Source organism: Enhydra lutris, unplaced genomic scaffold (assembly GCF_002288905.1).
Source record: "Enhydra lutris kenyoni isolate GAN:26980312 unplaced genomic scaffold, ASM228890v2 scaffoldscaffold23, whole genome shotgun sequence".
NCBI lineage: Eukaryota > Metazoa > Chordata > Mammalia > Carnivora > Mustelidae > Enhydra > Enhydra lutris.
Genome location: NW_019154107.1, coordinates 18880154 through 18903636, shown reverse-complemented (window position 1 = coordinate 18903636; position 23483 = coordinate 18880154). Strand labels below are relative to the sequence as shown.

At 40.0% G+C, this 23483-nt stretch overlaps 1 protein-coding gene across 1 annotated transcript in view; it reads right to left on the bottom strand.

Annotated features, from left to right (window-relative positions):
• The window catches only part of LOC111150452 (proline rich and Gla domain 1), a 151070-nt gene extending 132050 nt beyond the window's left edge, over positions 1-19020 (bottom strand). Inside the window, exon 1 of the mRNA XM_022507921.1 lies at positions 18917-19020. The gene's annotated coding sequence lies outside the window, so the exon portion shown is untranslated. The remainder of the gene's footprint in view (positions 1-18916) is intronic.
• Positions 19021-23483: the final 4463 nt, after the last annotated feature.

Sequence of the window (23483 nt, the reverse complement as noted above, 5' to 3'; positions counted from 1 at the left end):
GGTAATACTCTCTGGAATTAATGCTGCTTAAATGCTCGTTACATAGACTAGGGTCAGTCAAAGGCTGTGGTTCAGAAACAACCAGTGCATTATAATCAGAAACATTTACACCAGAGAGTGCTGGAACCTTAGGCTGTAAACAAACTTGTATCAGAGCTTTCTGAAACAGCATGCCCTCGTCCTGGCTAACTGGGGAGCCTACCACAACAAAATGAGTGTGAATTACATTTCTTTACAGATATGAGCAGACAGAAAATGGAAGTTCATACAGCAACTAAGATTTACCTAGACAAAAATGAAAGTTAGAAATGCAGAAACTTTTGATCTTAAAAAAATCCATTTTTGATATTAAAAGAATCTTAAAAGAAACTTTTGATCTTAAAACAACTGATCTTCCATCAATATTACATAAGGGCTTGCACAAAAAGAATGAAATACTCCTTATAAATTTCTCTTTAATATGACTAAATGTAGGAAGGGAATGTTTAAGATTTTGTTGGCAACATTATACAGAGACAACATTTAACTTAATTAAAGTTGTTTGGAGACAATTCATATACTGTTTAGAAAACAGGTCCCAGCCAGTGTGTGACGGAGAAAAAAGAAGCGAAACCGCATGCCATTGTAGTAATGTAATAGGAAAAAAAATAACACTATCAGCTTAAGTCCAGTAACTGTAGCTCAAGAAGAGGAAACCATGGATAGGCCCAGAGAAGCAGGTAAAAGTTAATAGTACAATGTCACTGGGCAGGACCTCTGTGAGGACTGGAAGGAAAAATAACCCCCAAAACAATCTATGGTCTGTCATCCAGTTAAGAAAGAAACAGACAATGGAAGAAAAATCCACACAAACCTAGTGAGAGTTCTGTGATATGAAACCACAATGAAAATTCAAAATAATGTAACTGTCCTAATTAAGGGCTACGGACAGACAGTGGGATAAGTTAAACCTGTAATCCAGTATAAGCACTCAAAGTAATTTACCAAGTCATAAGATTACTTTAGTCAATTAAGAATTAGATGAAAAATAAGAATTTAATGCCAAGACTTGTATTTTAGATAAAATTTGGAATGAGTCTTGTTATAAATGGTAATCGGAGTACATTCTCTCACACATTACACTTGAGGAAAGAAGGTATAATGAGAACAAGGCCTTCCTCCTACCATCTCTGATTGCATCAGCAAGAAGGGGGAGAAAGTCAAAAGGGTACAGAAAAGCACCAAAAGAGAAAAACTTCTGTGAAGAGGGTGATGCAGAGTCCTGTTAGCCCCTTAATGTAGAGCCCAGAAGGCTAAGACCAAGACTGCAATTTCTCCAAAGAAATGACCAAGGAGGGGCGCCTGGGTGGCTCAGTGGGTTAAGCCGCTGCCTTCGGCTCAGGTCATGATCTCAGGGTCCTGGGATCGAGTCCCGCATCGGGCTCTCTGCTCAGCGGGGAGCCTGCTTCCCTCTCTCTCTCTCTCTCTGCCTGCCTCTCCGTCTACTTGTGATCTCTCTCTATCAAATAAATAAATAAAAATCTTTAAAAAAAAAAAAAAAAAGAAATGACCAAGGAAACCTCAAGTGTCACATTCATGTTTATACTCAGGCTGCTTCTTACCCAGAAGTCTGTCTTCTGAATACATGGCCTCCTTCCCTTTTAACAACATGGGACACAAAGAAGTAGCAGTGCAAAAGGAGAGTGAGTAATGGGTGATACGGAGAACAAAGGCCAAAGAAATGCAGACAAAATTAAATCTCCTTATATCTTGCAGTCCACTGACAAATACTTGAGACATTCCTCCAGGAACTCACAACTGCTTGAACATTAATGCTTTGCTAGAGGCAAAAAGTAAGCTTACCTTGACAATAGCCAGACCTCCAGGATCCTGTAAGTCTTCTTTAACATATGAAAATCCTTTTGGAAACTTCTTTTATTCTCTGCCCCTCCCAACTTAAAAGTATATAATCAATGGCTTGTCACAAACCCAGGGAGCTCTTTCTGCTCACAGGTCCTGTTGATCCCTCCCTCCATCCTCCCTTCAATAAAACCAACTTTTTGCACTGAAAAGGTCTCAGGAATTCTTTCTTGACCATTCGCTCCCAGATTCCTACCATCACATCAGTGGGCAGGGGCAAAAGTTTTAAGACATGTCAGTTTAAGGCACACTGTCATTTATACAAACCTGGATCTTAAAGGAAAAATTCTGACTGGATATCACTGTGGGAACTGTCAGTGCGCAGAATGAAGCTGAAGTCATGGGCATGGTGGCATCATCCAAGGAAAGGGCATTAACCAAGGAAAGGGCAAAAACAAGGAAGGAGTTTTAGGGACTCAATAAGTAAGAGACCCAGTGAGATGCAGTAGGTAAATGAAGTCTTCCGGAAGTAGAGTTCATCAGATGATATGAATTAATATTTTGAGGGATCCAAAGGAAAAAGCATCCATTAAAACATATTTTTACTTCACCAGAAGACTAGATCTAGGACTTAAATACTTACATTCATTATCATCTGTTTTAACAGAAGAGTATGGTGAATAATCTAAGTCAACAATATTTGAACTGATAATCTCATCAAATCAACAAATATTTCTCCAGTACCTACGGCATGCCAGCCATGGTGTTAAGAACAGGGCGATTACCCTTTCTAACTAATTTACCTAGTACGCTCTCATTCATTCATTCATTCAACATTTATTAAGCACTTAATGCTTATTAGACCATTGATGGTTGATGCTTAAAACGCATACACAATTCACATCTGATCTACACTTTCTCTTCCTAAACACAGTTTCACAGTGTGCTCACTCTGTAAACTGAGAATGAGAAGAGGCAGCTCAAAAGCATGCTTCATGCAGTGAGACCTCCTGAGAAAAGCTCCAAGACTTAGTGTCAGGGAGACCTAGATTAGAGTTCCAGCTCTACCACATATCCCAAAGTGACCTGAGGCATTTAACCTCTCTGAAATGCAGTGTCCTCCTATAAAACTGAGATAAATATCACATACCATACAGGGTAATAAAAATAATGGAAGTAACACATCTGTTACAACACAGAAGGGTTATTGTCATGGCTGCTACTGCTCCTATTGTAATTATTACTATCAAGAAAGATAACCCATGTGGCCAGGAGTTACTTACTATTGCTATTATTATTATTATTATTAAAGAACATAAGCCCCATGGCCAAGAGATGAGAAAAAAAATAGTTTGGACAATCTTCTGAATATTAAACCCAATATACTCTTGTGAAGAACAGACTTGCCAAGAATGTGTTTGGGTTCTAGAGAAAAAAACAAAATCCCACTCTACACAGGATTTGCCCCAGTCCCCTTCATGGTCTTCTGAGGGCCCTGACACTAGCCCTGTTGAAGCAGACTAGAGAATACCCAATATAGATGCAAGGAGTCCAAGAATATTCATCATCCTGACTCTTGGTCTTGGGAACCAGGCAGAGATCAAGTAGATAAAAATAATACAGAAGCTCTGACTCCTGGTTCTAAGGCTGAGATTGTGGCACAGAAACAGCCCCAGTTAAACGGTTAAGAACCAAAATGCACCTGAGGAACCTAAACAGAAAAGGCAGAAGCCAACTCAGAAAGGTTAGGCATATAGAACCCTTGAGAAAGCGAAATAGTTGGGTCCATAACGGTGGATGGGACTTTCAAGAAGCAGTGTGAAGGGGCGCCTGGGTGGCTCAGTGGGTTGAGCCTCTGCCTTCAGCTCAGGTCATGATCTCAGGGTCCTGGGATCGAGCCCCACATCGGGCCCTCTGCTCGGCGGGGAGCCTGCTCCCCTCCCCTGCCTGCCTCTCTGCCTACTTGTGATCTCTGTCAAATAAATAAATAAAATCTTAAAAAAAAGATAAAAGCACTCTGAAGTGTGGTGCCCTTTAGTTGGAGGCTTTGAGTATCTGTAGATGGGCAGATTTGAGTTAAAGACTGGTAATAAATGACTGGGTAGACCACCAAAAGAGATATGATTACAGTGTTAGGAAAGAAGTAATAATCTCTGAACTAGGATAATAGCAGTGGGAATGGACTAGTGAACTTTGCAAAGGTCAGTTATATAAATTGAGTGAATATTCACAGTTTAGAGAATAAAATATAAATATAACGCTAATAATAAATACTAACACCTACCATTTACATTTTAAAGAAATTTTTAGGGGCGCCTGGGTGGCTCAGCGGGTTAAAGCCTCTGCCTTCGGCTCAGGTCATGATCCCAGAGTCCTGGGATGGAGCCCCACATCGGGCTCTCTGCTCAGCAGGGAGCCTGCTTCCCTCTCTCTCTCTGCCTGCCTCTCTGCCTACTTGTGATCTCTGTCCGTCAAATAAACAAAATTTAAAAAATAAATAAAAATAAAATAAAGAAATTTTTAAATTCAAAGAACACATTGATTTTGCAATATAATTAATACTAATGCAACAAAAACATCTGAACACTGACATTTAAAGACTGCTAATGGGGGCACTTGGGAAGCTCAGTTGGTTAAGCACCCAACTCTTGATTGTGGCTCAGGTCATGATCTCAGAGGTTGTGGGATCAAACCCTGCATCATTAGGCTCCATGCTCAGTGGGGAGTTTGCTTGAGGTTCTCTCTCTCCCTCTCATTCTGCCCCTCTTCTCTCACCCCACGCGTGCACAATCTCTCTCTCTCAAATAAATAAATCTTTTTTAAAAAAAATAAAGATTGCTCATGAGCCTAAAATAGTATTTTTTACTTCTCTATGTAATATTTTCTTGGTTAATCCTAAAGAAAAAAAAATGAGTGAGATACTCAGGCATGATAAAATTACATGGGAAAATAAATATATCCTTACCAAAGTCATTATTCTGGTCCCATGAGTAAGACTAACACAGAGAAAGAAACTAGAATTATTCCATTAACTTCCCTTTTTTTCCCCAATGACAGCAAATTTTAAAACTAGGCATATGTTTCTAACTTTGCCAGCTTTCTCTCTGTAGCAAACATGTCAAAGAGGATTACTGTGGCAAGTTAGTCATATGGATTTTTTTTTAACAAAACTGGAATGCATAACATTAGAAACCAAACCACAAAGAACAGGCAAACTGGAGACAGATTGGAGCAAATACACAGAACATACAGTGCCTTGAACAACAAGACTTTGCCACTCGAAAAGGAAGGGATTGATTACAGAGGACTCCAGAATAACACATATCTTCTAAGACTCAGTTTTTGAAAGAAGGGAAAAAAATAAAACACAAGGAATTTACTCCAAGTCAGGAATATAAAATATAACACATTTTCCTAAAGAAATCCTGAGACATTGAACCTAAGAACTTCAAATTGTTATTTAAATTATAACCCATTTAACTGCCGAGGCTTTCAAGAAGATAATGAGTGCTATGAAAAACTCATCATTAGTATCTGAATAAGCTTGAAAGTAAGTATACCAGTTATTACCACCCAATAATGGAGAAAGCAAAGCAACCATTGAGCATTTTTAAGAGCTCTGATTATCCCACAAGACAGTGGCACTTTATTTCTCACTTCATTATGCTCAATAATACTCTTTTTTCTTTCTCAATAACATTCTTGAGAGGGGTACCTGGGGGACTCAGTTAAGAGGCTTACTTGATTTTACCTCAGGTCATGATCTCATGGTCCTGAGACAGAGCTCTGTGTTGGGCTCTGCACTCAACAGCAAGTTTGCTTGAGATTCCCTCCCTCTGCCTCTGTCCCTACCCCAACCCGCTTACATACACTTGCACTCTTGCTCTCTAAAATAAATAAATCTTAAAAGAAGCATTCTTCAGAAGTATTCAGGTTTCTATTTTACAAACAGTAAAGCTAGAACACACTCTTTACACAACAAAGGTGTTCAGTAAATGCTGAATTAAAGTATGACATATATTGTCATTTCCTTAGGAGACTCTAAAAGTCCACTTACGCTGACAATATTATTTGTATGGCTCCCAAGGTTTTCAGGATAACTAAATTACTTTGTCATTGTGGGAAAGGTGTTACAATACCAAGAGGCTGTCTTCTAACGCCTGTGAATGCGGCGGGGGGGGGTGGACATCTGAGTAATTACTTCCTGTCAAAAGCTCAAAAAAATTTTTTTACCTTGTCTATTACTCCAATACATACCCATGTGAGCACACATATATGCACACATGTGCACCAATTTGTCCTTTGGAATTTTGCCTGACCTAAAAATTACCTACACAAAATAATATCAACAAAACCTTATCTACAACTAGAAATGCAATGTGAGAAATTTTACAGGACTATATTGCTAATATTTTATTCAAATATTATGTTCAATTTATAATCATGTTGGTGAAAATATCTTTTTTTAAATTTTTTTAAGATTTTATTTATTTATTTGACAGAGATCACAAGTAGGCAGAGAGGCAGACAGAGAGAGAGGTGGAAGCAGGCTCCCTGCAGAGCACAGAGCCCGATGTGGGGCTCGATCCCAGGACACTAGGACCATGACCTGAGCCGAAGGCAGAGGCTTTAACCCACTGAGCCACCCAGGTGCCCCGAAAATATCTTTTAAATATGAAGTAACTTGTTTCCTCTAAGCCCCCAATTCTGGAAAATGATACTTAGCAAAGGACAGTTTCCCATTTTTCCTACTCCAGCAAAAAGTCTATACAGTAAATTACCTGAGGTATTCAAAGCATATGAAGCAGTTGAAAACGGGATGCACTAGAGCCTTATTATTATTCCAAGTAATGTCTACAGAAGAGCAACATCGGCATCACATGAAATCTTGTTAAAAAGGCAAACCTCCAGGATACATTCCAGACCTTCTGAATCAGAATCTACATTTTAACAAAATTCCCAAAGGATGCCCATTCACAGCAATGTTTGAGAAGTATCGAACTAATGAATTTATCCCACAAATATAATGAGCAAAAAAAAATGTATATATATGATCCAATTCACATAAAGGTCAAAACAAGCAAAAAATAACTAATATATGGAGACAATTAGATGGTAAAAGTCTAATGAAAAGAAACAGGGGACTTTAGCTTCCAGACTTGCACACAAGCTCAGAAATCACGACTCTCTGTTAACAAGTATAAAGTTGATCAAACTGAAAATACAACTTTTCTTAAATCCATCAGAGAAGTGAGATGACAGGACAAACCACTGCCCCCAAACTGGAAAGACAAGCAGATACAGAGAATCTCAACTTAACCAAGCAGAAGCCCAAGAGCAGAAACCTCAAAGGGAACCAGTGCCAAGGTAGAACAACCTGAACTGAAAGTGATGGAGTGCTGGGTGGGGATGCATCTAGACAAGTACAAGAGTTAAACCCCTCAGGCGGAACAGGTCCTGGGGGGCCCCATATATCTGTGAGATTTACCTTCAGGGGCTAGAACTGGTTCTCACATTAAATGGTGGGGGAAAATTCCCTTATGCTTCCAGTGCAGGGAGGGGAGAAGGAGTCTTTGAAATATGCCAGAGCACTCTGTTCTTCGTAACAAGGACTTCCCTCAGGAGAATCTATTTTACCAGAGCCTAAAAGAGCCACACCTACCCAGGAGTAGAGAAATACACAATACCAGCCCCCTCTAATCATACCACCACCTAAGAGGGAATAAGAACAGCAGCACTGGCAAAGTTCAAGGTCCAGGCATTACAGGCTCACCAAACACTGGGACCAAACTACGAGACAAAAGACACACACATTTCCCCTACCCCCACACTTACTACAACATTACTAAAGGCCTATTTACAGCAGTTCCTTTTACCCAGTACATAATACTTACTATTCAACAAAAATTGCAAGGCATATGAAAAGGAAAAAAAATCGCAGTATGAAGAGACTGAACAAACATCAGAACCAGAGTTAGATATGGCAGGAATGTTGGAATTATCAGACCAGGAATTTTAAAATATTAGGATTAATATGCTATGGGCATTAATGGAAAAAATAAGCAACATGTGAGAATAAATGTAACAGAAGCAGAGAGATGGAAGTTCTAAGGAAGAATTTTTAAAAATACTACCAATCAAAAACGCTGTAACAGAAATAAAGAATGCCTTTGATGGATCATTAGTAGATCAGACATGGCTGAGGAAACAGTCTCTAAGCTTGAAAATGGAAGAGGAGTAATTTCCAAAAATGAAAAGGGAAAAAGAGGCTTTAAAATAAAAAAGAGGGCGCCTGGGTGGCTCAGTGGGTTAATCCTCTGCCTTGGGCTCGGGTCATGATCTCAGGGTCCTGGGATCAAGTCCTGCATCAGACTCTCTGCTCCACAGGGAGCCTGCTTCCCCCTCTCTCTCTCTGCCTGCCTCTCTGCCTACTTGTGATCTCTCTCTGTCAAATAAATAAATAAAATCTTTAAAAAAATAAATAAAATTAAAAAAGAACAAACTAGCCAAGAAAGAAATGTGGGACAAGTATACAAAGTAACATATGCATATTCAGAATACCAGAAAGCAGAAATAGAGAAAGGAACAGAAGCAATATCTGAAGCAATAATGACTGAGAATTTCCCCAATAAATGTCAGATACCAAATCATAGACTCAGGAAGCCCAGAGAACACCAAGCAGGATAAATGCTAAAACAAAGAAACTCAACTACAAGTAGGCAATCATAGTCAAACTGTAGAAAATCAAAGATAAAAAAAATATTTAAAGAAACCAGAGGGGAAAAAAACACCTTGGTTATAAAGGAGCAAAGGTAAAAATTACAACCAACTTCCCCTCAGGAACCACACAAGCAAGAAGGGAGTGAAGTGAAGTATTTATAGTGTTGGGAGAAAAAAATCCACAAACACAGAATTTTGTACCCTGAAAAATTATCTTTTGAAAAGGAAGGAGAGAGACTTTCTCAACAAACAAAAATTTAGGGAATTTTTTGCCAAGTACATCTGCCTGGCAAGATATGTTAGAAGTTTAGAGAGAAGGAAAATAATATAGGTCAGATCTACATAAAAAAAAAAGAAAGAGCATCAAAAAATGAATAGCTAAATGTAACACTTTAAAACTTTTCTTATTTGGGAGGCACCTGGGTGGCTCAGTGGGTTAAGCCTCTGCTTTTGGCTCAGGTCATGATCTCAGGGTCCTGAGATCGAGCCCCACATTGGGCTCTCTGCTTGGCAGGGAGTCTGCTTCCCCCTCGCTCTCTGACTGCCTCTCTGCCTACTTGTGATCTCTCTGTCAAATAAATAAATAAAATCTAAAAAAAAAAAAAACACAAAAAACCTTTTCTTATTCTTAACTGACCTAAAGAATTACAGTTTGAAAAAAAAATTTAAAAAAAGAAAACAGTTTGTTCTAAACAGCAACAATGTATTCAATTATGACTGGTTATGTTTATAATATACTTATGTAGAACTGGTATGAATGACAACAATGATACAAGGACAGGAAAGAGGAATTTGAAATATTTTGTTATTATAAGATACTTGCATTACCCATGAATGGTACAGTATTATTCAAAAGTGGAATTGGATTAGTTGGAAAAAATGCATTTTGCAAATGCTAGGGCAACAACTAAAAAGGTTTAAAAAAAGATGCATAATTAATATGGTAGGAAATGAGAGAAAATGAAATCATATAAAATGCTCAGTTAAAACCACAAAAGGCAGAAACAACATGGAAGACAAAAACAAAGAACAGGGCAATGAATAGAAAACAGTAACAAATATGGTAGATATTAACCCAACAATGATCTAAATACACCAATTAAAAGAGAATGTCAGAGCCGGTTGAAAAAACAAAACCCAATTATATGTTGTATACAAGAAAAACATTTTAAGTATAAAGAGCTATATAGATAAAAAGTAAAGGGATGGAGAAAGATATACCATGTTATCAACTAATCAAAAGAAGGCAGAAGTAGCTTATATGAATTTCAGATGCAGCAGACTTCTGGGCAAGGAAAGTTATCAGAGATAAAAAAAAAAAAGATCATTACATAATGATACAGGGGCCAATTCTTTAAGAAGACATAATAATCCTTAATGTGTATGCATATAATAATGAAATGTCAACATATATGAGGCAAAAACGAATACAACTGTTAAGGAGAAAGGGAATAATCCCCTATTACAGCTGCAGACTTTAACACCCTTCCAACAGAGATGGACTGATTCAACAGGTAGAATTCAGTAAATACATCGTTAAAAAGCACTATCAACCAACTGGATATAACTGGTATCTACAGACTACTTCATCCTACAAAGTGCACATAGATGATTCTCTCTCTCTCTCTCTCTCTCCCTCTGACCCTCCCCCTGCTCACTCACATGCACTCTTACTCTAATCTTTATTTTTTTAAAGATATTATTTATTTGACAAAGAGACAGAGACAGCAAGAGAGGGAACACAAGCAGGGGGAGTGGGAGAGGGAGAAGCAGGTTCCCCGCTGAGCAGGGAGCCTGATGCAGGGCTTGATCCCAGGGCTGGGATCATGACCTGAACCAGAAGGCAGATGCTTAACGACTGAGCCACCCAGAAGCCCCTCAAATAAATCTTTAAAAAATATTTTGAACTAAGTGAAATCAGAATACAACTTATCAAATACTATGGGATGCAATGAAAGCAGTGCTTGGGGGAAATTTATAGCACTGAATGCATATATTTGAAAATAAGAAAGATCTAAAATCAACAATCTAAGCTTCCACCTCAGAAAACTAGAAAAAGAGCAAATTAAAAGGAAATAAAAATTAGAGTATCAATGAAATTAAAAACAAGAAATCAATAAAGAAAATAAATAAAACCAAAACATGATTCTTTGCAAAGATCCATAAAATTGATAAAACACTAGCCATGCTAAGAGAAGAAACAAATTACAGTATTAGAAATGAAAGCAGAGACATCACTATAGATGACATGGCTATTAAAGGGTTAATAAAGGATTATTATAAATAAATCTATGCCTACAAATTTGATAACCTCAATGAAATGAAGCAATTCCTTCAAAGAGACAATCTGCCAAAACTCACAGAAGAAAAAAAAAAAGACGATATGAATGGGTCTATATCAAAGAAATTGAATCTATAATTAACAACCTTCCAAAACAGAACATGATGGGCCCCAGTTGGGCTTACCTGTGAACTCTATCAAATACTGAAGGGAAGATTATACCAATTTTCTACAGTCTTCCAGAAGACAGAAACCAAGGGAATACTTCCTAACTCATGAAGCCAGAATTACCCTAATACCAAACCAGACAAAGACATTACAAGAAAACTACAGACCAATATCTCTTATGAACATAACACGCAAAAATCCTCAACAAAATATTAGTAAATCAAATCCAATAATGAGTAAAAAGAATTATATGCCATAACCAAGTGAGATTTCTCAGGTATGCAAGGTTGTTTAAACAGTCAAAGACCAATTAATGTAATCCACCACATCAACAGGCTAAAAAAGAAAAATCATCAAATGATGCCAAAAAAGGGGTGCCTGGGTAGCTTAGTCATTAAGCGTCTACCTTTGGCTCAGTCATTAAGCGTCTGCCTCGGCAGGCTCAGCTGCCTCAGCTCAGGTCCTGATCCCAGGGTCCTGGGATTGGGCCCCTCATTGGGCTCCCTGCCCTGCAGGAAGCCTACTTTCCCTCTCCTAGTCCTCCTGCTTGTGTTCCCTCTCTCGCTGTGTCTGTCAAATAAACAAAATCTTTAAAAAAAAAAAAAAGATGCCAGCGAAGGACCTGACAAAATTCAAAACTCATTCATGATTTAAAAAAAAAAAAAAAACCCTCAGCAAATTAGGAATAGAGAAGCTGTCGATTTGTTAAGAACATCTACGAAAATCCTACAGCTAACATCATACTTAATAGTGAGAAACTCAAAATTTTCTCCCTGTCAGGAGGAACAAGGCAACAATGACCCCTCACCACTCCTTTTCCACATTATATTGGAAGTCCTAGCTAATGCAATAGGACAAGAAAAGTAAATAAAAGTTATAGAAGAGGGGCGCCTGGGTGGCTCAGTGGGTTAAAGCCTCTGCCTTCAGCTCAGGTCATGATCCCGGAGTCCTGGGATAGAGCCCCACATCGGGCTATCTGCTCAGCAGGGAGCCTGCTTCCCTTCCTCTCTCTCTGCCTGCCTCTCTGCCTACTTGTGATCTCTCTCTCCATCAAATAAAAAAAAAAAAGTTATAGAAGACTGGGAAATAAACCAAACTGTTTCCAGATGACATTATCATCAATGTAGAAAATCTGAAAGAATCAACAAAAAAATTCCTAGAATAAGCAATTACTGCAATGTTGTATAAGATTAACATATAAAAATTAATTGATTGGGGCGCCTGGGTGGCTCACTGGGTTAAAGCCTCTGCCTTCGGCTCAGGTTGTGATCCCGGAGTCCTGGGATCAAGCCCCACATCAGGCTCTCTACTCGGCAGGGAGCCTGCTTCCTCCTCTCTCTCTGCCTGCCTCTGCCTACTTGTGATCTCTCTCTGTCAAATAAATAAAATGTTTAAAAAAATTAATTGATTTCCTATATACCACCAATAAATCAGTGGAATTCAAAATTAAAAATACATTACTGGGCGCCTGGGTGGCTCAGTGGGTTAAGCCTCTGCCTTTGGCTCAGGATATGATCTTGGGGTTCTGGGATGGAGTCCCACATCGGGCTCTCTGCTCGGCAGGGAGCCTGCTTCCCCCTCTCTCTCTGCCTGTCTGTCTACTTGTGATCTCTGTCAAAAAAAATAAATAAAATATTTTTTAAAATACATTACTATTTACATTAGCACCCCAAAATGAATTATGTAGGAATCTAATAGTATATAAAGTATTTGAGAAAAACTACAAAATTGTGATGAAAGATATCAAAGAACTAAATAAATGGGGAAATATTCCCTGTTCATGAATAGAAGGACTCAATATTGTCAAGATGTCAGCTCTTCTCAAGTTGACCCATAGATTCAACACAATTCCAATAAAAATTCAGCCAGTTATTTTGTGGATATTGACAAACCTATTCAAAATTTATAGAGAGGCAAAAGACCTAGAATTGCCAACTCAACACTGAAGGAGAACAAAGTCAGAAGACTGACACTACCCTATTTACATATTTATTATAAAGGTACAGTAATCAATACAGTGTGGTATTGGTAAAGATTACTAAGACATTAATGGAACAGAAAAAAGAGCCCAGAAAGAGACCCACATAAATACAGTCAACTGATTGTTGACAAAGGAGCAAAGGCAATACAATGGAGCAAAGACAGTCCTTTCACCAAATGTGCTGGAACAACTTACAAAAAAGAATCTAAACATAGACCTTACACCCTTCAAAAATTTTAACTCAAAATGGGTCGTAGGCTAATGCAAAACTATAAAACTTCTGGAATATAACATAGGTGAAAACCTAACTGACCTTGGGCATGGTGATGACTTTTAGACACAACACTAAAGATATGATCTGTGGAAGAAATAACTGATAAGCTAGATTTCATTAAAATTAAGTATTTCTGGGGCACCTGGGTGGCTCAGTCAGTTAAATGTCTGCCTTCGGCTCAGGTCATGATCCTGGTGTCCTGGGATCAAGTCCGAAGTTGGGCTCCCTCCTCAGTAGGGAGTCTGCTTCTCCCTCTACCCTTTCACCTGCTCATGATCTTTCTCTTGCTCTCTCACTCTCTCGCTCTCTAATACATAAATAAAATCTTTTTTAAAAAATTTAAAACTTCCTCTCTGTGAGAAGCAATGTCAAAAGAATGAGAGGACAAGCCACAGACTGAGAGAAAAAAAGACATGTAATGGCATGTTATCCAAAATATATAAGGAACTCTTAAAACAATAAGAAAATGAACAACCTGATTTTAAAAATAGGCAAAGGACCTGAAAAGATACCTCATCAAAGAAGATTTACACATAGCAAGTAAACATATGAGAAGATGTTTAATATCATGTAATTAGTGAATTCCAAACTAAAACGAGATACCACTACACACCTATTTGAATGGCCAAAATCCAAAACAGTGACAAAACTAAATGCTGGTGGAGATGTGGAGCAACAGGAATTCTCAGTACAAGTGAGAATGCAAAATGGTATAGCCATTTGAAAAAGTCTGCCTGTTTCTTTAAAAAGCAAACATACTCTTACCATATGATCTAGCAGTTACGCTTAGCATTTTTCCAAAAGAGTTAAAAAAAAACTCATGTCCACACAAAAACCTGCACATAGATGTTTATAGCATCTTTATTCACAAGTGTCAAAATTTGGAAGTAACCAAGATGCCCATCAGTAGGTTAATGTATAAATAAATTGTGGTACATCCAGACAATGGAATATTAATCAGTGCTAAAAAGAAATGAGCTATCAAGCCATGCAAAGACATGGAGAAATCTTAAATGCATATTGCTAAGTGAAAGAAGTCAATCTGAAAAGGCTACATACTATGATTCCAATGATATGACTGACATTACAGAAAAGGCAAAACTATAGAAACAGTCAAAAATTCAGTGGCTGTGGGGGTTAGGGGGGTGGGGAGATAGATAATTGGACACAGGATTTTTTTAAGAATCTATTTATTTATTTGAGAGAGAGTGCACAAGCACACAAGTGGGGGGGGGTGGTGCAGAGGGAGAAGCAGACTCTCTTCCGCTGAGCAGGAAGCCAGATGTGGGGCTTAATTCCAGAACCTGAAGATCATGACCTGAGCCGAAGGCAGACACTTAAGAGACTGAGCCATGTAGGCACCCCAGAACACAGGATTTTTTAGGGCAATAAATCTATTTTGTAAGACACCACAATAGCAGATACAGGTCATTAAGTGTTTGTCAAAACCCACAAAGTGTACAACACCAAGAGTGAACCTTAATTCAAACTATGGACTTGAGGTAATAAAAATGTGTCATTGTAAGTTCAAATGTACCGCTGTGTTATAAGATGTCGACAATGGGGGAGGTTGTGTTGGTGGAAAGCAGGCATATGGAACTCTCTGTACTTCTCAATTTTGCTGTGAACCTAAAATCCTCTAAAAATAGTTAATACTTTTTAAAGCAAAGGAATGACCTCTTCTCTTCCCTTGTAATGATCTGATCCATTCCCAGAGCTTCCTGCCCACCCATACCTCTCTCCTGAATTCTACCCAGATTTCAAAGTCATCTTGAACTCAGCAAGCTTAGTACTGAATTCTTGATCCTCCTCTCAAATTTTCTCCTCCTGCAATCTTTCGTATCTCACTAAATGGCTACTCTATCCTTCCAGTTGCTCAGACCAAAACACTTGGCATCGTCCTTGACTCATCCTTTGTCAAACTCCCCAGCCAATCCTACTTCAATTAGGTGAACATTCGTGTTATTATTGTGCAAGCTGATGTTTGAGAACCATTGTGCAAAGCCACCTGTTTTAGATATATAGGAGGAATCTACAAATACAGGACTAAGAATTTGAATAGAATAGGAAATGTCAATACATTCCCATTTTGAAATTAACTGCTACTGAAATTACATTCCTTATAAGAAATGGCAATTACCAATAACAGCTACCATATTTAGGGCAATTAGTATATGCTAAATATTATGATAAGCAGTAAATATACCTGATCTCACTTGTGAGGTAAATATTATACTCATTACTTTTATAAATGAGGAAACTGATACTTAAAGAAGTTTAACAAATGCCTCCAAATTCCATGCCCTTGACCGCCATATTATTGTCTCCTACATAGACTGGGAAAGAGTCTTGGACAGAACCCTAAGAAGATGACTCAGAGGAAGTAGCTGTCAAAGAATGAGAGTAAAAAATCAGAAATATGAAGAGGAAGGCTAGATGAGGGAAGTTTAAGAAGGAAGCCTTAACCACAATGGTCTGGAATATCCTTTTCAGTAAGTGAATCTAAAGACCACAGAAGATGTATGTAGAATTTCTTTAAAAAGAAGTTTTATGGACTATTCATCCTCTCTGAGACCCAAGTTTTCCTCATAAAAACAAGGCACTAACTTGAAGTGTTTTGGTGTGAACAATGGTTAACATTCTTTTTTTTTTTTTTTTTTTAAAGTGATGTGGAGGGAGTGATTGGGTGGCCCAATCAGTTAAGCATCTGCCTCCGGCTCAGGTCATGGTCCCAGGTCTACAGATCGAGTCCCACATCGGGCTCCTGCTCAGTGGAGAGCCTGCTTCCCCCTCTCCCTCTGCCTGCTGCTTCCCCTGCTTGAGCTGTCAAATAACTAAATAAATTTTTTTAAAAGAGAAAGAAAAAAAGAGAGAGAGAGAGAGAGAGACGTGGGGAAAAAGTGCTTTTACATTTAGGTAGAGAGGGGATAGATTGAGAGGAGAAAAACATAAGTTACTAATAGCCCAAAGTAGTTCTCTGCTTTGCTGGCACAGGTAGACTAACCAAGAAGTCAATCCTGACTCATTTTTAGACTAAAATGAGTTCTACTCACTTATAAATTGAGTGATCATTTGCTCATGATATTTTCTCCAGTTGGTAAAACCACCCTAGGTGTGGGGGTGATGAGTTTGAGTGGTAAGAAGCAAAGGGAAAATAATTCCCTTCATGAGCCAAAGGTGACTGTAAAGCCAACAATCCTGGTAGAGTTAGGACAGATGTCAGAGATAAGGCTGCAGAAATTGGCCAAGCCTATGGGGCACACTATAACATAAAGAGGCCCATTAGCCAAGTGCTCAAACCACCTTAAGATTTAGGAGTATAATGCAACTAATTAGTCTCTTTAATTGGTCTAATATGTTACAGTTTCTTTAGTTGTATTAGCTTTCCAAGGATACCATCTGGCCAACTTGATTTACTTGTAAATTCCTAAATTCCAGCAGTGCCCTATTAGTGTTGGTCTACAAATGATTAATCTTCTGTTTCACGTTAACTTTTCGCTAGTTTCAGTATCAAAAGTTGACCTGTTTTAAAATTTGGCCTTTTCATGACACCTTGTCTATATATGCAAAGATTTTGCATCTCTCTCTTTTTTTTTGTTTTTTTTTTGCACCTCTTTTAGAAGGATAAACCAGACTAATAACATGGAAAGTTATTTCCATACTTTTTCTAATCTACATTCCAAATAATGTTGTTCAAATATGATATATAATTTCAGCATTCTGAATTTCTTCTATTACCCCATGAACTATTATTTATAGTTCATTTATTTTAAGTGCATTTATTAGGCATTTAGTACATACCCAGCAGCCCTAGGTATTGGGGTAACACAGAAGACTGAGATTCTAGTTGCAAGAGAAAAATAAGACCAGTGGTACAGTTTAACAGAAAAGAGAGTGATTAATTCATTCTGGAGGAGATGGCAAATTTTTCCAAGACAAAGGGGCTGAATCTGAAAGGATGAAAAGGGGTTCATTAGGCACTAGAAAATGGAAAAGGTATTACTAACACCTCTCTCCCCCAAATTGGTAATGTTCATGGCATTTAACTTAAAATGACAGGAAAAGAAAGAGTAAAATGACAACACAAGAAGAAATCCTATTCACTTCATGGGGCGGGCGGAGGATTGTGCCTTTAAACACACTTCAGATTTGAAAGTTAAATGTTTATAAAACAGGATTCACAATCAAGGGAAAGGGGTGGAGGAGGAAGAAGTTGTTGTATTCAGTTAAAACAGATGAGTAAAAAAATCAACATTTATGCTTCAAAACACATATACCGCCTTTCCTAAAGTTCCTAATTTTGTAAATGAAAGCCTTGGAACTTTATCCAATATTATAGTTCTTTGCCCCAGTGTTTTGTACTCCCGATATCATTTTTTTAAAGATATTTTTAATTTATTTGACAGAGAGAGAGAGAGGTCACAAGTAGGCAGAGAGGCAGGCAGAGAGAGAGGGGGAAGAAGGCTCCCCGCTGAGCAGAGAGCCCGGTGTGGGGGGCTTGATCCCAGGACCCTGGGATCATGACCTGAGCCGAAGGCAGAGGCTTTAACCCACTGAGCCACCCAGGCGCCCCGTCCCGATATCATTTTTAAAGGTTCTAAAGTGAGTCTACCCAAGAACTTGGCAGCACCTCCACACACGCATCCAATAATCCCCTCTTGACTGACCCAATCAACAGCACCCTAATCAACTTTGCACTTACCCCACTTGCGCACCTTCACACCCTTCAGAATCTGGCTTTATTTATACTACGACTATCAGAAGGTAGTAATTTAGCTCTAAGTTTTGACACCCCGCCTCTTCACCCTTTCGCTCAATTATTTCCTCTTCAATTTCATTAGTTTCGCTTTTCTACTGAAGGAACACTTAAAAAATACATCAACAGCACAATTATAAAAACCAATGGGTGCAGCCAGAGTCCGAACACACACACTGATTTCTAATCATATCCCTCTCGAGGCTGTTCCTACCACTGATCAAAATCAGCGGACCAGGAAGAAAGAAAAAGCTGAGGCAGGAAGGTTATTCCCTTCCTTCCACTCCCTCCATGCCTGCCCCCGCCCCCCCCCCAGGGCCACACTGCGACCTCGTACGCTCCCCCCTCCACCGACCCGCCCCCGCTGTCACCCGCCACTGCCTAGAAAACAGTCACAGCCTTTGTTAAAATGTCCATGAGCACAATGTACCAGAAGACGGACACATTCCCGGGGGCGGGGTGAAGGAAAGTCACACGAACGCCACACCCTCTTTGGCACTAGCCTGGGGTGAAAGCCCACCTTTCCCAAATCCTCTCCCCCCACGACAAGGAATGTTCCTGGCAACTCCGCACTCTTAAGACCGCAGCGCCGGGGAAGGGATGGGCCCGGGACGACGCTCAGGGGCACCCAGCGGGGGATACTGAACTTGAAGCTGGGACACCCTCCAGCGCCTTTGGCGAGCCTCCCGGTCCTGCCAAGCCTGAGTAAGGACTTCCAGTCTCCGGAGCCCTTCCCTTCTATTTTCCTCCGTACACAAACGCTCACCCACACCCGCCACCACGCACTCCGCTCCGCACGCGGCCGGGGCTGGACACTCTTAAGCAGTGCGGCCAACTCCCCTGCCTCACGTCCGACCAGTGCCTACTCACGGGACCGAAGACTCCCCGGGCACTCACCCGCGCACTCCCCGAACCCTCCCGGGATGTTCCGCGGGAACCAGGTTCTCCAGCCACCAGCCCCACGATCCCACCTCACTCACCGCGCGTTCCGCGCCGCTACTCCGCGCTCTGCAAGCTGCCAGCCGCGCTTGCGCGCTCCCACCGCCGACGAACCTAGCAGGAGCCTGGAGCCTGGAACCAGGAGCAGATGGGAAGGGCGGTGGGAAGCGGAGGGGGCGGGGCCCGGGCGGTGTTAGGAGAGGAGGGGCGTGGCCAGGCGGGGTGGGAAACCGAGGGGCGGAGCCTCCGCCGCCTTAGTCCGGAAAACCTAGTGCCAGGGACACACGGCTGGAGTTTTCCACTCTCGAGGTCTGCTGATAACGTAGTCAGAGAAGTTTTCTGGTCCCCTCGGTGCACCCTCACACTCATCCTCGAGAAAGCCCGCTTGGCGTGGAACCAAGCTACCCAGTCCCGGGGAGTCACAACGCCTCTCCTTGGAGCCACCCTAGATCCTCCCTAGTTTTTCACTCTTTTGCACGCCTATCTCCCCACGTCTTATTCTCCCACCTCAACCCTCCGCGCATTTTTCCTTCTCGCACGCGCAATCCTCAGCCCTCCAGAGGTGAGGGGTTGGACGTTCCTCACCCACATACTGTCTATGCAGCGTATTCTGGTTAACGAGTCTCTTTGATGTGTACTAACCCAGAACGCATTGGTTTTCCTGAGAACAAACCCTGCTTTTGTTTCTGCACTTTTGGTGACAATAATATACTTTTTTCTTAAAAAGATTCTTGAGTAAGCCTACCTGAATTTCTTGGGAAGAAGAACACGGGTTGCCAAGAAGAGGCATCTTTGACCCTGCTTTTTAGGTAGCCACCTTAGAATTTGAGCCTTCTAAAAGCCCCTCGGAGAAACAGAATATTCAGCCTATGTTGTATGGACTTTGCCCTAATGGTTTCGGGTTTTCTGGCGTTTAGCATTTTGAGAAGCCCAACTTGATTATTATTCCATGCTGCATGCGTGCTTAGTTTTAAGTTCTATGCTTTTATGTTTAAAATCTGGTCAGCTGTGGTATCTCACGTGCCTTTGGATCAGCGATTAAAATAAACACACCTGAGTGCATCCAACGAGAATTGGCCTGTGGGCCTAAAGTGATTTATTCCAAATTACTTTTCCTTTCTTCTTTTTGCTTTAGTTATGATGGAATTGAGAAACATTTGGCTAAGAATAAAAGAACTGCCACAGGGCCACACCCCTAGTCCTGCCCAGCAACTGTTTTGACTGTGATGGCAGCATTTTTGGGGAGAGTCTGGTAACTGCCCCTAGAGATCTGAATATCCTGAAATTCTTCCCATTAACCTTTGTGGTTCTTCCATTTGTGTATTTTACAAACCAGACTTTCTTGAACTCATTTCTATTTTGCATTTGTCAAATAAGTATGGGAGATTGTAGTGAGGCCATATTGGAAGAGGGTATGCGTATTGGTAAATATAAACACAGACCGTAGGATGAATAAATCTGTAAATGCCTGGAAGTAGGATTTTGTCTTGTTCATTTCACTGAAAATGTTTCACATACAGAAGATGCCTAAAAAAAACCCACTAGGTTAGTAAAGGTAATGTCTGCTTTCTTAATAGACGTGTATATATGTGCATGAACTTTCATTTGATTACTGGGTTTATTTTCTTCTTCTGTGTCTGAATTTGTCAGGATATTTTGTGAGGCAAACGTGATAACCACTACACTATGGAAACTGTCAGGATATTTTGATGGAAGTGACTAAAAGTCCAACAAAGTAGCTTAGGCAAAAAGAGAAAGTTATTGTGTAACCCAAGCTGTGAAAAGGGTAAGTATATGAATGACTTTCATAATAAATGGAACAAATAAAGGGAATGCTTCAAATTCCAGGTTAGGCTCTCAAACCTGCCTCTTTTAGACAGGGTCATTCTTTGAGAATGTCTGAAAGGCAAGTTCTGTAGGCTTAGAACCATGGCCTCTGACAAACTGTGGGTTCATACCTATCACGCTGTTACCACAGAGAATGAGCCTCTCTTCCCTCAGTTCCAATTTTTAGAACACCAGATAAAGAGCATGATTGGGTAAGATCAAGTAACATAATCATTCTTGGATTAAAAGTACATGTGTGACGTTAGAATGGTACACCCAGTAGAACCACTTAGTTGGAGGGGGAAAAAAAAGAATAGGGGAAGTTGCCATTTTCAGAACAAGAGAAAAGTGCTAGACAGATTTTTTTAAAAGTTTGCAATGGAACAAATGTATTTAAGGAATATAGCCTTGGGATTATCTTTTACCTCTCTTATTCAAGTATTAACCATTCTTCTTAATAATAGTTTTCTGTGGCTGCTGTAAAAATAAAAAAAAAACAACAAAAAACCCACACTTCATGGCTTAATACAACACAAATTTATTACAGCTCTAGGAATCAGAAGTCTGAAAAGTGTCACACTGGGCTAAAATCACAGTGTCAGCAGCATTGAATTCCTTTATGGAGGTGCCAGGCAGAATCCTTTTTCTTGACTTTCCACATTCTAGAGACCACCTCCTTGGTTCATGGCCCCGTTCCACCTTCAAAGCCAGCAAAGACATTACTCTGACACACTGACAATTCTGCCTACCTCTTCCACATTTAAGGACCTTTGTGATTATATTTGGCCCAACCAGATAATCTCATATACTCTTATTCTAAGGTCAGTTGATTAGCAACCTTAATTCCTTTTATAACTTTAATTCTCCTTTACTATGTAACATAATATTTCCACATGTCCTGGATATTAGCATTGTGGTGCAAGGGGGCGGTCTGCATTATAATTCCTACCACAGTCTTTATTTTCATAAAAACAACAGAGCCTAAATCATTGGTTCCCAGTCTGGGGTGCTTATAAAAAATACTGATGTCTTATCTGGAAACCACCCCCATCTATTATTATTTCATTGGACTGGAGTCCATGAGCCCTCTAAATACACACACACACACACACACACACACAGTTGACTGGATCAGGATGGATGGGGAGGGAGTATCTCAGGTACATTAGGGCAATCAGAGAACTTCCCTGGGGATTTAGAATGGGGAGAGAGAATTGGTAAGACTGGGTGTCTGGGCTATAACAACAATGTAGGGGCTATGCCATCAGGAGAAATAGAAAAAACAAGTCTGGAGAGGATAGAAGAGAGCAAAGAGACAGAGAAAAGAAGTAGATAGAGTGGAGCTGAGCCTAGATCCTCAATGGCTGTCTGCCTCTTGATTACAGTAGCATTCTTTCCCGTGGCTTCTATGAGGTATCACTACATTCTCATAAGAAAGTCTTATTTCTTCAACAAAGGAGAAAAGAATATCCAATGGAAAAAAGATAGTGTCTTCAATAAATGGTGTTGGGAAAATTGGACAGTCACATGCAGAAGAATGAAACTGGACCATTTTCTTGTATCATACACAAAAATAGACTCAAAATGGATAAAAGTCCTAAATATGAGACAGGAATCCATCAAAATCCTAGAGAAGAACATAGGCAGCAACCTCTTCAACCTCAGCTGCAGCAACTTCTTGCTAGATGTGTCTCCAAAGGCAAGGGAAACAAAGGCAGAAATGAACTATTGTGACTTCATTGAGATAAAAAGCTTTCACACAGCAAAAGAAACAGCTGACAAAACCAAAAGACAACCTACTGAATGGGAGAAGATATTTGCAAATGTGTTATGAGATAAAGGGTTAGCATCCAAAATCTATAAAAAACTTAGCAAATTGAACACCCAAAAAATAAATAATCCAGTTAGGAAATGGGCAGAAGGGATGAACAGACATTTCTCCAATGAAGACATACAAATGGCCAAAAGACACATGAAGAAGTGCTCCACATCACCCGGCATCAGGGAAATGAGTGGCTAAAATTAACAAGTCAGGAAATAATAGATGTTGGCGAGGATGTGGAGAAAGGGGAACCCCCCTACAGTCTTGGTGGGAATGCAAGCTTGTGCAGCCACTCTGGAAAACAGCATGGAGGTTCCTCAGAAAATTGAAAATAGAGTTACCCTATGACCCAACAATCGCACTATTGAGTATATACCCCAAAGATACAAATGTAGTGATCTGAAGGGGCACCTGCACCCCAATGTTTATAGCAGCAATGTCCACAATAGCCAAACTATGGAAAGAACTCAGATGTCCATTGACAGATGAATGGATAAAGAAGGTGTGGTATGTATATATGCAGTGGAATATTATGCAGCCATCAAAAACTAAATCTTGCCATTTGCAAGGATGTGGATAGAACTAGGGGGTATTATGCTAAGCAAAATAAGTCAATTAGAGAAAAACATGATCTCACTGATATGTGGGATTTAAGAAACAAGGCAGAGGATCATAGGGGAAGGGAGGGAAAAATGAAACAAAATGAAACCAGAGAGGGAGACAAACTATAAGAGACTCTTAATCTCAGGAAACAAACTGAAGGCTGCTGGAGGGGAGAGGGGTTGAAGGGATGGGGTGGCTGGGTGATGGACATTGGGGAGGGTATGTGCTATGGTGAGTGCTGTGAATCGTGTAAGACTGATGAATCACAGACCT